Here is a 17,164-nt window from a genome sequence, read left to right as displayed (position 1 = left end):
GAGAGTAGGAGGAGGAGTTGTTGAAGAACGAGCTAGGTGGCGCCGTAGTAGGACACTAGACTCGTATTTGAGAGAACAGCGATTCAAAGCCTCGTGCGGTCATCCAAATTTAGGTTTTCAGTGACTTCCCTAGATAACTTAAGTCAAAAAGAAGTAAGGTTCCTTGGAAATGACCCTGCCGATGTCCTTTCTCTGGCTTTCTCAATCCGAGCTTGTGCTTCGTCTCTAATGACCTCTTCGTCGACGGTACGTTAAACTTCCTTCTCTTTCGGATGTGTTGGAGTAACCACCCCAGACGTTGCCTCATGTAACGTTATTTGTTGCCACAGTTAGTGTCAGTGCAGAACCATTGACGCTTTCATAACTTTATGAATAGAGTAGAGGATTACTTTGAGACAAGGACTAAACAGCTGTATTCTTGTATCTCTTTTTCCTCCTTTCGCATCCCGATGTCCCTCTTCCTCAATGTCCAAGCTCGGCTCTTGTGCTGTTTCTAAATCCGTTTCCATTTTAATGGATGGTAATTTCATCTTGTCCGCTTCCTGAGGACGATATTTGCTGAATGAAGATCCACGAGGACGTACGACTTTAGAGTGAGATACCTTCCACCTTAAACTACGTCACCATTTAGAACGATTTCCCATCCCCATCTCCGAATCCGCGCCCTCCCCTTGTCAGTTGTCTTCTAGCTTTTTGGTTTTCTTTTCTCTATATAAATGCAAACAGCAGCGGCAGCTAAATTAAAGAGTTCCTCCTAGATCGTAATGACGGCTGTTTATTGAAAACGTCTCACATTTCATAGTCACAAACCACTGCGAAGTGACGGAGAGAAGCTGCTCGTCGCGGCTGGTGCGTGAGTATACCCCTAACTTGGACCGAGGCTAAACGGAATCACTCCAGACATACTCGGGCCAAATGGGCTTCTAATGTGTGGAGACCTCAAGTTGAATAGATATTATTTGAAAAAAAGGTTCGGTTACTTTCTGAGCGCACCTCATATTGCGTACGGTCTTCTTCGCGCGGAGTGGCCGAGCGGTTTGAGGCGCCATGTCACGGACTGCGCGGCCCCTCCCGCCGGAGGTTCGAGTCCTCCCTCGGGCATGGATGTGTGTGTTGTTCTTAGCATAAGTTAGTTTAAATAGTGTGTACGTCTAGGGACCGATGACCTCAGCAGTTTGGTCCCTTAGAAATTCACACACACATACGATCTTCTTCCCCTCTATGACAAATTAGTGTCACTTCCGATGTTTCGATTCAGGTGCACTGCATCGTCTGGTTTGAGAAACTACAGTTAACGATGGCAGCTACTTCAGCGACCGACTGCTACGCTAAGGTATGTTAAGTACAACTTTCTCTAAGACGAGAGAAGACAAATCACAAAGCAGCTTTTAAACGCCTCCCTTGTCGTTTTCAGATGAAGAACCGCAGCAAAAGGATGGTCAGTCCAATAACAAAGCCGCGTGTTTTGCGCGCTGGGCGTCGCCTTGTTAAGTGAGCGAGTGGGGCAAGCAGAGATTGGGAGAAAGCGGCCGTGGCCTTTGTGCGCGTTTGCAACGGCCGCATTCGCCTGGAAACAACGGCCGCTGGGGAATGACTCCGCTTTATTCCATTGCCCGCTTTCGTGAGGCGCTCGTGCGCCAACGGAGGTATTTAGTTTACTGCACTATGCTAACAACCGCGCCACGAACGCCGCGACCGTTACCTACGCGTAGCGCTTACGTTAACTGCACTCCAGTCTCGATAAGATGAGAAAGCAGGACTCTGTGCAATACATTTTTGTAGGAGGAGGAATATATTTATATCGGTAATGCGTTTGCCTACAGTTGGCCATTAAAGGGGCCAAATTAGCGAATACCGTCCAATATTGTCAGCCAATGTCGTTGCTGTTGTGGTCTTCCATTCCAAGACTGATTAGCTGCCGTTTTCCATGATAGTCTACCCCGTGCAACCATTTTCGCCTTCGAATAACTGCTGCAACCTACATCCATTTTTACCAGCATACTGTATCCATCCCTTGGCCTCCCTCAACAATGTCCCCCCCCCCCCTCCTACCCCTACCCCCCCCCCCCCCCCCACACACACACAGACTTACTTAGCACCAATATTAAATTGACAGTTCCTTGATGCCTCAAATGTGTCCTTATGAAACGATCCCTTCTTTTAGTCGTCATGCCACAAACTCCTTTTCTCCCCAACTTGATTCTGCACTTCCTTGTTTAACTACGCGATATACTCATCTAATCTTCAATATTCTCCAGTAACCACATCTGAAAAGCTTATACTCTTTTCTTGTCTACACTGTATGTTGTGCATGTTTCACTTCAGTACAGTGCTACACTCAAGACAAATATCTTCAGAAAAAACTTCCTAACACTTAAATTTACAAGGTGCATCTGAAAAGTTCCGTGAATGGTCTCAGAAAATAATTAAAACAAGAGTTACATATAAAATGCCTTTATTGGCCTTCAAAATATGACGCAGCACACTTCCGATAGTCCGCAGCTCGTGGTCTAGTGGCTAGCGTTGCTGCCTCTATATCACGGGGTCCCGGGTTCGATTCCCGGTCGGGTTGGGGATTTTTCTCCGCCCTGGGACTGGGTGTTTCTGATGTCCTCATCATTTCATCATCATTCATGAAAGTGGCGAGATTGGGCTGAGTAAAGGTTGGGAATTTATACGGGCGCTGACAACCGCGCAGTTGATAGCCCCACAACCCAAACATCATGATCATCACACTTCTGACATTGGTTGCAAAGGTGTACGAAACTGTCAGCAAACGCTTCTTGTGGAATCACTCGAAGCAGCATGGTCACGCGATTTTTGTTTGATATCCGCACCATTTCAGGGTATGACACCTGGTACTACCAAATACCTAGCGACAGCCAATGGCATCGTCTTCCCCGCTTCCAATATAAAGTCAGCTGACTAAATCCAAGACTAATATGATGTTGACCGCCTTTTTCGACAGCAGTGGCTTGATTCATCTTGAAATTCTACCCGATTTCAGTCCTATAGACAATTTCTAGGCCGGTTCAAAGCCAAGTGAAACGTAGCAATCAACATGTCCGCAGATTGGTAGTTCCACGTGATCTAGTCATAAATGAATGGCTTTAGCTGAACGTGGTATAGCTGAAGAAACTTGTGGACTCTCCTCCTCGCTGAATTCTACATCTACATCACAGTTCAAAAAAATGGTTCAAATGGCTCTGAGCACTATGGGACTTAACATCTATGGTCATCAGTCCCCTAGAACTTAGAACTACTTAAACTTAACTAACCTAAGGACATCACACAACACCCAGTCATCACGAGGCAGAGAAAATCCCTGACCCCGCCGGGAATCGAACCCGGGAACCCGGGCGTGGGAAGCGAGAACGCTACCGCACGACTCGACAGTTCACAACTAAATGTCTGGCAGAGGGTTCACACAACCATTTTCATACTTTTTCTCGACAGTTTCACTCTTGAATAGCACGTAGGAAAAATGACTACCTAAATCAGTAATTTTTGATACCACTTCTAGTAGAGAAAATCAGCGGTCTAGGTACAATACTTTAAAAATGGATTAAAAACAATCTTGACCGCAATAAAATATTATTTGCCATGGTAACCGGTTTTAGTCAGAATGTGACCATCTTCGGAACATTTATACTACGATGGTAGGCGCTGCACCGCTACCGCTTACCATCATGGTAAAAGTGGTCTGACGATGGCCTCATTCTGACCGAAATTGGCAACCATTGCAAATAAATATTTTATTGCGGTCAGGGCTGTTCTTTTCAAGAACACCTAAATCTTACCGTGCGAGCTCTGATGTCTTATTTTGTTACGCTGGTCATTTCAACATTCGTAGGTGCCAGTAAAAGAAATAATTTGTCCAAATGCACCAGAAAAGGAAGAGAACTGTGTCCAAATACTTGATGCGCCTAAAAATGGACAACAGCTTCAAGTTTTTTATTTGAAGTATTGTAGTCTTAGGAAAAAATGTCGTTTTCAGTTGAAAGGAAAATACACTGAGGAGACAAAAGTCATGAGATACCGCCTAATATCGTGTCGGACCTCCTTTTGCTCGGTGTAGTGCATGGCATGGACTCAATAAGTCGTTGGAAATCCCCTGCTGAGATACTGAGCCGTGCTGCCTCAATAACAGTATGTAATTGCGAAAATACTGCCAGTACAGGATTTTGTGCACGAACTCACCTTTCGAATGTGTCCCATAATTGTTCGATGGGATTCATGTCGGGCAATCTGGGTGGCCAAAACAACTGCTGGAACCGTCCAGAATGTTCTTCAAACCAATCGTGAACAACTGTGGCCTGGCGACATGGCGCATTGTCAACTATAAAAATTCCATCGTTGTTTGGGAACATGAAGTCCATGAATGGCAGCAAATGGTCTCCAAGCCGCAGAACATAATCATTTCCAGTCAATGATAGGTTCAGTTGGACGAGAGAACCCAGTCCATTCCATTTACACATAGCCCGCACCAGCTTGCACAGTGCGTTGTTGAAAACTTGGGTCTGCGCCACACTCGAACCCTACCATCAGATACTTCCAAAAATGGTTCAAATGGCTCTGAGCACTAAGTGACTTAACTTCTGAGATCATCAGTCGCCTAGAACTTAGAACTAATTAAACCTAACCAACCTAAGGACATCACACACATCCATGCCCGAGACAGGATTCGAACCTGCGACCGTATCGGTCGCTCGGTTCCAGACTGTAGTGCCCAGAACCGCACGGCCACTCCGGCCGGCCAGATACTTCCAACTGAAATCGGGATTCATCTGACCAGGCCACGGTTTTCCAGTCGCCTAGGGTCCAACCGATATGGTCACACGAGCCCAGGAGAGGCACTACAGGCGATGTCGGGCTGTTAGCAAAGGCACTCGCGTCGGTCGTCTGCTGCCATAGCACATTTACGCCAAATTTCGCCATACTTTCCCAACGAATGCGTTCGTCGTACGTCGCACATTAATTTCTGCGGTTATTCATGCAGTGTCGCTTGTCTGTTAGCACTGATAATTCTATTCATACGCCGCTGCTCTCGGTCGTTAAGCGAAGAACGTCGGCCACTGCGTTTTTCAAATGGTTCAAATGGCTCTGAGCACTATGGGACTTAACATCTCAGGTCATCAGTCCCCTAGAACTTAGAACTACTTAAACCGAACTAACCTAAGGACATCACACACATCCATGTCCGTGCAGGATTCGAACCTGCGACCGTAGCGGTCACGCAGTTCCAGACTGAAGCGCCTAGAACCGCTCTGCCACCAGTGGCCGGCCACTGCGTTATACGTGGTGAGAGATAATCCCGAAATTTGGTATTCTCGACACACTCTTGACGCTGTGGATCTCGGAGTATTTGAAGTCATTAATGACTTCCGAAATGGACTGTCCTATACGTCTAGCTGTAACTACCATTCCGCGTTCAAGGGCTGTCAATTCCCGTTATGCGGCCATAATCACGTCGGAAACCTTGTCCAATGAATCACCTGAGTACAAATGACGGTTCTGCCAATGCGCTGCGCTTTTATACGTTGTGTCCGCGATGCTACTGCCATCTGTATATGTGCATATCGCTATCCCATGATTTTTGTCATCTCAGTACATAACTAAAACGTCTACTGTGCGTTCTTGTTCAAAATGGTTCAAATGGCTCTGAGCACTATGCGACTCAACTTCTGAGGTCATTAGTCGCCTAGAACTTAGAACTAATTAAACTTAACTAACCTAAGGACATCACACACATCCATGCCCGAGGCAGGATACGAACCTGCGACCGTAGCGGTCGCTCGGCTCCAGACTGTAGCGCCCAGAACCGCACGGCCACTCCGGGCGGCTGCGTTCTTGTAATCATTGTGATTCATGTCCCACAGAAACGTAAAAAACGAAAGACGACATAGCGATCAGAATACTTTGAATACACACGAACAAGAGTTACATATAAAATGCCTTTATTGGCCTTCAAAATATGACGCAGCACACTTCCGATAGTCCGCAGCTCGTGGTCTAGTGGCTAGCGTTGCTGCCTCTATATCACGGGGTCCCGGGTTCGATTCCCGGTCGGGTTGGGGATTTTTCTCCGCCCTGGGACTGGGTGTTTCTGATGTCCTCATCATTTCATCATCATTCATGAAAGTGGCGAGATTGGGCTGAGTAAAGAGCAGAACATCTTGTATCAATTGGGATTATACACAATAAAAGCTGTGCAACAGGGCACTATGTTTTCCTTCTTTTTTATTCCGAAACATCTTTTGATATTTTAATTGTACAGTATAAGGCATGTGACAAAATTACTTTTGCGGGAAATGAAGTGATGTAGGTCGAAATGCGTGTGTGGAGGTGCGCGCATCGACTGATGCTTTCCTTGTGAAGAAAGACCTCGATTGAGCACACTTTTTCTCCAGTCTTACGTCACATGCGGAGACGCAAACGCTGTGGCCAGAACATTTTTATGGACTCAGCAGTTTACCTTGACACAGAGTAGGGTGAAATCGTTTGTCATGATTAGAGCGAGAATTTGAATCTTGATTTCATCTGGTAGATTGTAGCCCTCAAACGCAAACCATGTTGGTGATTTAAGGTTCTGTGGGCGTTCTGAAAAAAAACAGCTCACTTATTCAGTATTAACTATACTAACGTTACCGAGAGAAATGAAGGTACTTTTTTTAATGGCAGTCTCCACGATACAGGTCAAATTGCCTTAAACGCCTTATGAAGCAAATAGATACAATGGAACTAATTATTACTCTTCTAGTCGCATCACGTTCTACATCTACATTTATACTCCGCAAGCCACCCAACGGTGTGTGGCGGAGGGACTTTACGTGCCACTGTCATTACCTCCCTCTCCTGTTCCAGTCGCGTACGGTTCGCGGGAAGAACGACTGCCGGAAAGCCTCCGTGCGCGCTCGAATCTCTCTAATTTTACATTCGTGATTTCCTCGGGAGGTATAAGTAGGGGGAAGCAATATATTCGATACCTCATCCAGAAACGCACCCTCTCGAAACCTGGCGAGCAAGCTACACCGCGATGCAGAGCGCCTATCTTGCAGAGTCTGCCACTTGAGTTTGTTAAACATCTCCGTAACGCTATCACGGTTACCAAATACCCCTGTGACGAAACGCGCCGCTCTTCTTTGGATCTTCTCTATCTCCTCCGTCAACCCGATCTGGTACGGATCCCACACTGATGAGCAATACTCAAGTGTAGGTCGAACGAGTGTTTTGTAAGCCACCTCCTTTGTTGATGGACTACATTTTCTAAGGACTCTCCCAATGAATCTCAACCTGGTACCCGCCTTACCAACAATTAATTTTATATGATCATTCCACTTCAAATCGTTCTGCACGCATACTCCCAGATATTTTACAGAAGTAACTGCTACCAGTGTTTGTTCCGCTATCATATAATCATACAATAAAGGATCCTTCTTTCTATGTATTCGCAATACATTACATTTGTCTATGTTAAGGGTCAGTTGCCACTCCTTGCACCAAGAGCCTACCCGCTGCAGATCTTCCTGCATTTCGCTGCAGTTTTCTAATGCTGCTACTTCAGTCCAGTTCTGTCCATATCTGTTAACTTCTCACAATGTGTGGATTATCCCGTGCTCTTACAATCAGTCGTCCATGTTGCTTTCAGTACAACACTGAACAGTATAAGAAATTTCTGTACCCAGCGTCAATGATTTAAGAAGAATTCCAACAACTCAATACTGGAGTTAGTGTTTTTTCTAGAAACTGACATCCTTTTGGCGGCTATAAGTCGTCACTTCCACTTTATCGGTAGGATTAGGTGTAAGTAAAAAAAGCACAGCTTTCGTCAATATTGCAGTGCTTTAATAGACACGTTATTATTGGAGATAGCATGCCTTGTCCTTTTCCTCTGACCGTTGAATTGACTTACCCAGTCGAACATTGAGCACTTTCAGTTTAACGTGGATTCTGAACAACGGTACATCTTGGCATTTTTCACGTAAGCAATACCTCGCCAGAATGAAAGAAACGATAAACATCAGAAAAACATCCTAGCATCGACTGAGGATTGAACATCAGATTTCTGGATTAGCGTTTGACAACGACTGTGTCAGCGAGTTGCAGTATTAGAAATCTCAAAACAAAATTCTCCAGTTTGTAGAGTTTATTTCATTTTATGGGCTGTTGCTGTGAGGTTACGGTTGACAGGAGTGCCAGTACGGTTGAGCAGAACCTGGCAGCACTTTCCGAGTGCTGCGTTATGTATGAGGAAGCGATCGGACTGACGCAACTGGTCGTGTAACGGGCGCCGCCGCAGAGAATGCATAAGCGTTTGCTGGCGGATTTGACCGGGAAGCTGCTGGCCCTAGCAGCGTGCCTGGTATATTCGGCAATATGCGCGCGCTAACGTAGTCCGCCCAGTCTACCTCGTTTCCTGTAAGCAAAGTTTCCCACAAGCACTCAAATTCCGGTCTCTTCGAGCAACCCTAATATTAACGCTAGAACACTAAATCAGGGAAAATATTTCGTAGTTACTGAACCAGTGTGAATTTTATTATCCTATCTTTTATTCAAAGGAAGTAATAATTTATGCACTAGTTAATTGCAATTACAAGGTCTCCAATGCTATGTCACATACAAAGTAACTACAAAATGTCCTGTTTTATACCGTATATAAACCGTCCCAGATTGGCGGGAACCGAGAGCTGTTACCTGCTGCAGTCGTAAATTTTACGAGGGATTAAAAATCTAGGGTTAAAAAGGATTTTTAAAAAGTTTTACAGTCTGCCAAAATATTATAGTAGTTTCAATGCACCACTTAACGTTTAATGCACAATGTCAAATACTACTGTTTGTTTTGTTAATGTTCGATTGTTTCGCGAACGAACGTGATCAGACAAGGGCGACGAGAATTTTCGTCCCGGATCCTCCAGTCGAAAGATCGGACAACATTATCGCACGCCCGACAGACGCGCCCCTGAGGAATAAACCTCCGTCATTGAGAATGTTCCCTGCTCATTATTTGATTATGTCACAATTTGTTGAAAAGGAAAAATAATAACTTGTAATAAGATTCAATTCAGTTACTGTTTATATTTAGCCAAGATAACTTGAACTCATGCAACGTAATACATTCCATATACAGGGCAGGCAGTTACGTATCTTCATTGAAGATAAGAAATCATTGTCAACAGATTTTGATTCACAACAAACACACTTGTGTTCTGAGCCTTTGTTTAAAAGTGTACCTGGTTTGAGAGAAAGTGTCTTTATTTTAGTGCTATCAAGAATACTATTTAAAATACTTCACTGAAAACTACACGAGAAAAAAAATGGCTCTGAGCACTATGGGACTTAACATTTATGGTCATCAGTAACTTAGAACTACTTAAACCTAACTAACCTAAGGACATCACACAACACCCAGTCATCACGAGGCAGAGAAAATCCCTGACCCAGCCGGGAAACGAACCCGGGAAAACTACACGAGACAAAAATTACAAAGCATTATATCTCTGACGTCATAAAGTATGATAAATCAATTTTTTATACAGGTTCTGACTTTATGCTGAAAGGAGAATAGTCGAAAGTGAACTAGTGAGAAAAGAACAGTGAAAATTATTCTACTTCATAAATATTTGCAAAAGGTTACATAATTTACGAAATCTATTTCGATCAGAATCAATACGTAGCTATATAGAGCATTATCTGTGACTGCCATAGAAACGAAAATTCATTGCTTCTAAATTATAACGAACTACTAATCCTTCTGACAGAATTTGTCCTCCAATGCTTCATCAAGAGCTTTTGCCACATCCGCATAAAAGAGATTCTGCAGCCTTGAAAGTAACTTCGAATAGATGAATGACATTTCATACACGCTTACTGTCCGTAGACGCTTAGCCGAGATTTGACGAAGTAATATATCCAACGAATATGTTCTTGGTAAATAAGGACAGAGCATAAACATCTAGGCTGGCTTAATTCCAAGATAAAACTGAGTTAAAACCATTACAGTTGCATTTGGATAACGACAGGCATAAGAAAGTATCATTACAAACAGTGGTGTGAAGCTATTCCATTACTGCTGCAGCCCAAAGCGGGACTTTAACTCGCGACATTCCCTTCCATGTATTTGATAAGTAACTTAACTTTGGAAATCCAAGCGAATAACGTGGCGTCCCAGTTAAGTTTCCCTTTTACTGCTTTCCACGTTTAAATTCAGCATAGTGCTTACAGCTGCGTCTCCTTTCTTACTGTGATGCACAAATGAGATTGATGCTGCTAATTAGTGAACATATGTCTTCAAAGTAGGATCTTCTAAGATCACACAGGACAGCATTTGGTCCTTACACTACCCAAAAATGTCTCTGCATGTCATTTTCCGTGATGCCGCGCAGTGTCACCGCCGTTTTTTCCTTCCAGCAAACTGCGCGAGGTAGCTGCGCGGTCTAAGGCGCCTTGCCACGGTTCGCGGGGCTTCCCCCGTCGAAGGTTCGAGTCCTCTCTCGGGCATGGGCGTGTGTGTTGTCGTTAGCGTAAGTTATTTTAAGTTAGATGAAGTAGGGTGTAAGCCTAGGGACCGATGACCTTAGCAGTTTGGTCCCATAGGGACTTGCCACCACCTTCCAGCAAAGTGTAAGGACGCGTAGGTAGTAAACTGCTCGCTCATTACCACTGTGTCGATAGATTTTGACGAAACTCATTGTTGCATAGGGATAGCGACCGAAGTCGAAAGAGAGTCGTGCACTAGCAAGCCACGACAAATAGTTACTTAGTAATACTAACCGCCTCATTTCCTTTCAGGGTAACTAATATGTTCACCCCTAGTGGATAAATTGTCCCTTATAGTCCTGTCAAATGTTTCTAAGTTTAACATATGAAAATAAATGAAAATCTCGAAACAAAACAGTTTTTCGACAATATAGGATGGTTGACGAAGAGAGGTAAACGAATCAGTTATAGTCGTGCTGTGTACTGGTCTGCGTGAATCTCAGTGAGAAATATAATCAAGTTTTAATGAAATTGTTACTGGAAAAGACTACTTTGTCTCGTTTCGCTTTGTTGTTATTTTCGTCGGATATTTTTTTTCACAAGTTCACAAAGTTTTGCCACATTTATTGCTTTGATTCTATGCAGATATACGGAGGTACGTAAAAAGAACGATGCAAGACGAATAATATGGTACGGGTGGAGTGTACAATGCTAAAATCAGTATTTGAAGGGGTAAGAAAGTACTGAGTTTCGTCAGAGGTTCGGTTTCTGTCGAAATCAGTGTTCCAGTTACGACGAGAAGAGAAACACGAAAAGGGGGGAAACCAGCGGGGAGGGGGTGGGGGAGGAGAATTGGAAGAGGCGGAAAGACAAAGTCAGACGAAAAGAGAGAGGGAGAAAAAGAAGCAACCGCAATGTTTTTTGCGCAGTGTGTTCGGGTCAGGTAGTGTACAAAATTTGCGTCAAGTCGGAGAAATCCGGAAGAGCAGCATCCATCGAAGCGAGTAGCACGACATCGATTCCACAATACGATCTTTCACTTTTGTCGTAGCCCGATGGACTATGGGTACACGGCTCCTGTTGCTTGTTGCGTGTTATGAGCTGGGAGGGAGGGAGGGAGGGAGGGAGGGAGGGAGAGAGAGAGAGAGAGAGAGAGAGAGAGAGAGAGAGTGATGGGGAGGGGCGGGGGCCAGAGAGTGTCCGTGGGAATCAATAGCGAGCATTTGCCAGCAGAATCGTCTCACACATGTTGCCAACTGCAACCGTTTCACACAGTAAAGAGAGTAGGAACGGATTTGCTCTCTCATTCTCGCTTTGATACCCGGCGTCACAAAGAAAATTCGATCAATAAAAGCGAAACTGTCAGAAGATTACAACTGACTGCGTTATTCAGTACTTCCCACTGTTTATATGTGCTGGTTAATTTTGCATATACCATAATGGAATTGCCGTTTCTAATCGCGATTCAGACGCTCCGGTAAATTCTGTCTGTATTTAACCCAGATATAATATTACGAAGTTCTGCAGTTGCTCTCTTGCTTCGGAGGATATAAGCACAAAGTAAACGAGCATTATCCCGTATTTATATGCCTTTGGGGTAGTGCAGTGAATCTGTTAAAGGAGACTGCATGCGCGACGCTAATGCGAGCCATCATAGAATGAAGTAGCCTGAGTAGCATCTTATAACTCACGTGGGAATCATGATAACAAGAGAGTTTGGATAAATGCGTAATATCTGTTCTTAGTGGCATGTCCAAATATACATACAGTCTGCATTCATTTAACTGATTCGCCTCGATGGGCAATGAATCCAGCACCTTCAATGTGGATCCGGAAATACGTTCGACTTCCTGGGGAAATCTCAAAGTAGCGAGCATATAGGAAATGGACGGGGACTGTGGATAGGTAGCGCTGGATGTGAGTGTAGGTCGACCGGGAGGCGCATCAAGATACTCCGCTCAATTACGGTAAACACCTGTGTACAGGCGGCGCAGTGGTTAAGGCTATTGCCTACTAAGCAACAGCTCTCAGCTTCGAATCATCTGTAATTAAAGAAAACTGAGTGAAGGGATCAACAACGAACTTCAAGGGATGTCATGTGACATCCGCTATTACCAAACGCAACGGAAAAAAAAATCCCACTTCGGCACACATTTTCGCTCGTCGCTGCTGACTCCGCATAAAGTCCCGATGCAGCTGACACCAATAGTTCCTTTCCTGTCCTCCCTCCCCCACATCTCCACTCTCAATTTACATAAGAGATATTAAGGTGCATATGGAAGCCTGCAGATGTTAATTTTTCCTATACATCGCGCGCTTGTTATGTCAACTGGTTTAGTGCAGATCTGTCACCGTAGTTCCTCCACTGACGTCGCTTATACGCCACGATCAGTTTTGGAACTTTTTGGACGGAGGCTTTATACTGAATGTAGTTGGCAGTACAGCTTCTTACTTTTCTCATTTGCTCTGTACTGCTAATGATTTACACATCCAAGCATGCCAGTTTGACGTTTGTTGCTTGTCGTTCCATGGTGTTGCGATTTTAATATCCAGTAGTGTACATCTCCATTAACATTTGCTGGAAGACTCCTAGTAGTTGCGTATTGGACTTTATTGTCGGAAACTTGCCCAGTTATCGTGCATGCGGCAACTGACTGCTACGAAAAGCATGTTGATGAATTACAAGGGACTTTCTGTTATGCTGATGAAGCTTGACTGCCCTTCACCCTACTAGTTTCCGTAACTAATAGAAAAGAGCTAAAAAATAGTTCAAATGGCTCTCAGCACTATGGGACTCAACATCTGTGGTCATCAGTCCCCTAGAACTTAGAACTACATAAACCTAACTAACCTAAGGACATCACACACATCCATGCCCGAGGCAGGATTCGAACCTGCGACCGTAGCAGTCACGCGGCTCCAGACCGAAGCGCCTAAAACCGCACGGCCACATCGACCGGCTCGAAAAGAGCTCTCTTTGTCAGTAACTTCGGATTACAGAAGTGCTTTCGGCGATGTACTCACTGAGAGGACTCTTAATATGTCACTACTGAGGGCGACATTACAACAATAGCGCCTCTCCGTTCACTTAGAGTAACGTTCGTACCTAAAAAATAACGTATACTTCGCTAGAGACCTATATAGCTCAAAATAATTTAGCTTCAGGGTGCACACATAACTGAAGATTTGTTAGACCAGAGAAATACACTGCCTGACAAAAAAAGTGAAGCACCCAGGAGACATGGTCGGATGAAAATGTAGCATCGTACGCGTAAGCACCATCGACTGGTATGTCAATGTTTACAGATGCAATTCTCTACAGAACGGCGCTCAGACTGCATCAGTGTAGTCAGCGTTTAGTGTTGTTCCAGGTCTGGTAAGGTATATGAGGAGCCAGGGCAGCGTCAGATGTTGATTAATCACTGTCAAGACGCGGAGATGCCGCGGACTCGTGTGAGACAGCGTTGTCAGCATCTGACAGAATTTGGAAGGAGCCTAACTGTGGGTCTCCATTTGGAGGGCTGGTCGAATCGTGCAGTATCCAGATTTGTGGAGTATTCACACGTGACAGTGGACCGATGTTGGTCTGCTACTGAACGTGAGAGCAGGTGTTTTCGTCGTCATAGTCCCGGTGGACCACGTCAGACCATCACAAGGGAGTGCCTCCGTACTGTGCAGCAAGCACATCGTTGAACATCTTTACATCAGCGCCTGCCATGCGAAAACATGTAACGAACTTTCTGCAACATTCCGTATCGTAGCACACCATTGGTCGGAGACTAGCAACAGCCGCACTAAGGAATTACAGTTCAATGCGTAGGTTGTCGTTGATACGAATGGCTCCGTTTGGAGTGGTGTCGTGACTGGGAATCATGGGCTGCTGATGAATGGCAGTGCACTGATGAATCGCGGTTCTGCACTATCCCGGACGACTATAGCCGGCTGTTATAGTTGCGACCTGGGGAGGTGTCCAAATCCAATGGTGCCAATGGCTCTAAGCACAATGGGACTCAACATCTGAGGTCATCAGTCCTCCAGACTTAGAACTACTTAAATCTAACTAACCTAAGGACATCACACACATCCATTCCCGAGGCAGGACTCGAACCTGCGACCATAGCAGCAGCGCGGTTCCGGACTGAAGCGCCTAAAACCGCTCGGCCACAGTGGCCGGCGGGGAGAGGTCCCATTCTTTCAATGTTTTGGAGAGGTACAGTGGTGTTACTCCAGGCGTCATGGTGTGGGGAGTCATCCTATATGACTTAAGGGCACGGTTGGTAGTGACTGCGGTAACTTTGATGGCACAACGGTACGTGACGGATATCTTGCGTCCTCATGTGACAGTATCGCGATGCGATTTTTCAACAGAACAATCCTCGTCCACACGTGACACGTGACTCCATGAACTGTCTATGTGATGCTGAAGCACTCGCGTGGCCCGCAAGATCCCCAGACCTGTCCCCGATAGAACATGTGTAGGACCAGTTTGGGCGTCAACTTCTTGGCTCAAATGGCTCTGAGACTATGGGACTTAACATCGAAGGTCATCAGTCCCCTAGACTTAGAAGTACTTAAACATAACTAACCTAAGGACATCACACACATCCATGCCCGAGGCAGGATTCGAACCTGCGACCGTAGTGGTCACGCGGTTCCAGACTGACGCGCTTAGAACCGCTCGGCCACACCGGCCGGCGTCAACTTCTTCCCAGGACATCAAATAACAATTACTATATGTGTGGGCCAGTTTGCCGCAAGAAAGGATACAAGGCGTTATGATACCCTTTCCAACAGAATCAATGTATTCATCGACGCTAGAGGCATTGCACTGATGAATCGCGGTTCTGCACTACCCCGCAGAATGTACTGCGCCCATACATTCCAAGTTATTTGTAAGCTTCATTCGATTTTGTAATCACTGAAATAACATCATATATCGTCTCAACCTGTGAAGTTTCATTACGCTTCCTCCTCCTCTTCTGGGTGCGTTACATTTTTTTGTCATACAGTGTAAATCTATCATAATTTAAACTTTTTAAAAAATTTGCATTCTGATAAGGAGAATTATTTTTCTCTTATCCAAGCGTATTTCGGCACCTATCATCTGTATTCTGTGGGTCTCATTTTTTCCGTAAGAATTTTAATAGTTTAGTCCTAACATAACAAACGTTCGAAACCTTTAAAAATGTAGTGTGTTTTCAAGGGAACAAAGCAACACCTACAGGAGACAGAACAGTTGGTCAAAATATGGCTGGCTAACAAAAAGAGAGAGACACAGAAAAGAACATTAGTTTCCTGATGAAAAATTTATAAGAACCAAACTTATTGCTTGCACAGGCATTAAAATACTAGATGAGTATCAAAAATAGTTGCTTACCTGTCACTTCAGAACTATGAAATCAAGTTCCACCGAACTCGTTAACTGGATCCCAGCTTGTTTGGCTTGTGACCTGCAAAGCAAACCATTTCAATAAAGATTTTCTGTGAGTGAACGGAAGATCACTAATAACACAAAAATAAAGCAAAAACTCTCGTCGTAAAGCTTGAGTTTGTAGATTGGTGGGCACAGAGCCTCAACCTGGAAACTGTATATCGATATGATTGCTGTAGGGACAGCCTGTTACTGTCACTCACTGTGACTTTCGTGGACTATTCATAGACTAAAAGCAGAAATTTCTAAAATAATAATATAACCAAAGAGAATAACAATAATGGAGTGTAACAGTCTAATTTAATATGAAATTGCACTTGAAGTTGGCACCACGAATGAGCAATAATGTAATTAATAGTACAAGTGGCACAAACAATAATAAAGTAAACTGAATGCCTTGATGCCTGATGATCAGCACCAGCGGCTCGAAAAGCGTCAAATGTGTGTGAATTCCTAACGAACTAAACTGCTGAGGTCATCGGTCCCTAGGCTTACACACTACTTTAACTTAAACTAACTTATGCTAAGAACAACACACACACACACACCCAGGCTCGAGCGAGGACTCGAACCTCCGGCGGGAGGGGCCGCGCAGTCCGTGACATTGCGCCCTAAACCGCGCGGCCACTCCTTGTGGCCGAAAAGCGTCGTTAATAAATTAATTTCAAAAGATTAATAATCCGTAAATATTGTAACTTACATATATCCTTTGAGATAGCTTGTTAATGTAACTGGGAGTTGCATTTCATAGCACATTTTGGTGTAAAAGGACTTATTGTTCGATAAATACAGAAATTTGAATGTCAACTACCAGTAACAATTCAGGTAATCACAATAATATTTCACATTTTACAAGTACACGATGTATCGGTGATGAAAATGCCGATGGATACCAGGAATAATTCCACGACCGACATTACTTCGAATAACTAATAAATCATTTACAAAAGAGTCAAAGTGATACATGTCAGTTTGTTTAGTGACCTATATGTATGCATCTGTTCAGAGAGAACTGAAGTGGCGATGCTCTCTCTGTCGCCGAACATTGTTATTTTCTCTTGCTCTGTTCCATACTGTACAAAATCTTCCGAAAAATATGCAGATATGAATAGGACTGAAGAGTGAATCTCAAAACATTTATACAGAGTGCTTCGATCAACGCCCATTACATTCACTAGTTTGTGAGGAGGGGGGTGGAGGGAGGGGTGGGGGGGAGGATAAAAAAGATATGAGGGAAGTGAGACCTATTGAGACCTA

General features: G+C 44.3%; 1 protein-coding gene across 2 annotated transcripts in view; it reads right to left on the bottom strand.

Moving 5' to 3' along the window:
* Positions 1-17,164, bottom strand: part of LOC126470408 (pancreatic triacylglycerol lipase-like) — a 472,913-nt gene that overhangs the window by 330,650 nt on the left and 125,099 nt on the right. For both annotated transcript variants that reach the window (XM_050098258.1, XM_050098259.1), the window contains exon 2: positions 15,854-15,926. The gene's annotated coding sequence lies outside the window, so the exon portion shown is untranslated. The remainder of the gene's footprint in view (positions 1-15,853; positions 15,927-17,164) is intronic.

Source organism: Schistocerca serialis, chromosome 3 (genome assembly GCF_023864345.2).
Source record: "Schistocerca serialis cubense isolate TAMUIC-IGC-003099 chromosome 3, iqSchSeri2.2, whole genome shotgun sequence".
NCBI classification, from domain to species: Eukaryota; Metazoa; Arthropoda; class Insecta; order Orthoptera; family Acrididae; genus Schistocerca; species Schistocerca serialis.
The sequence above is the reverse complement of the archived record's forward strand: the minus strand, read 5'-3'. Positions and strand labels throughout refer to the sequence as shown.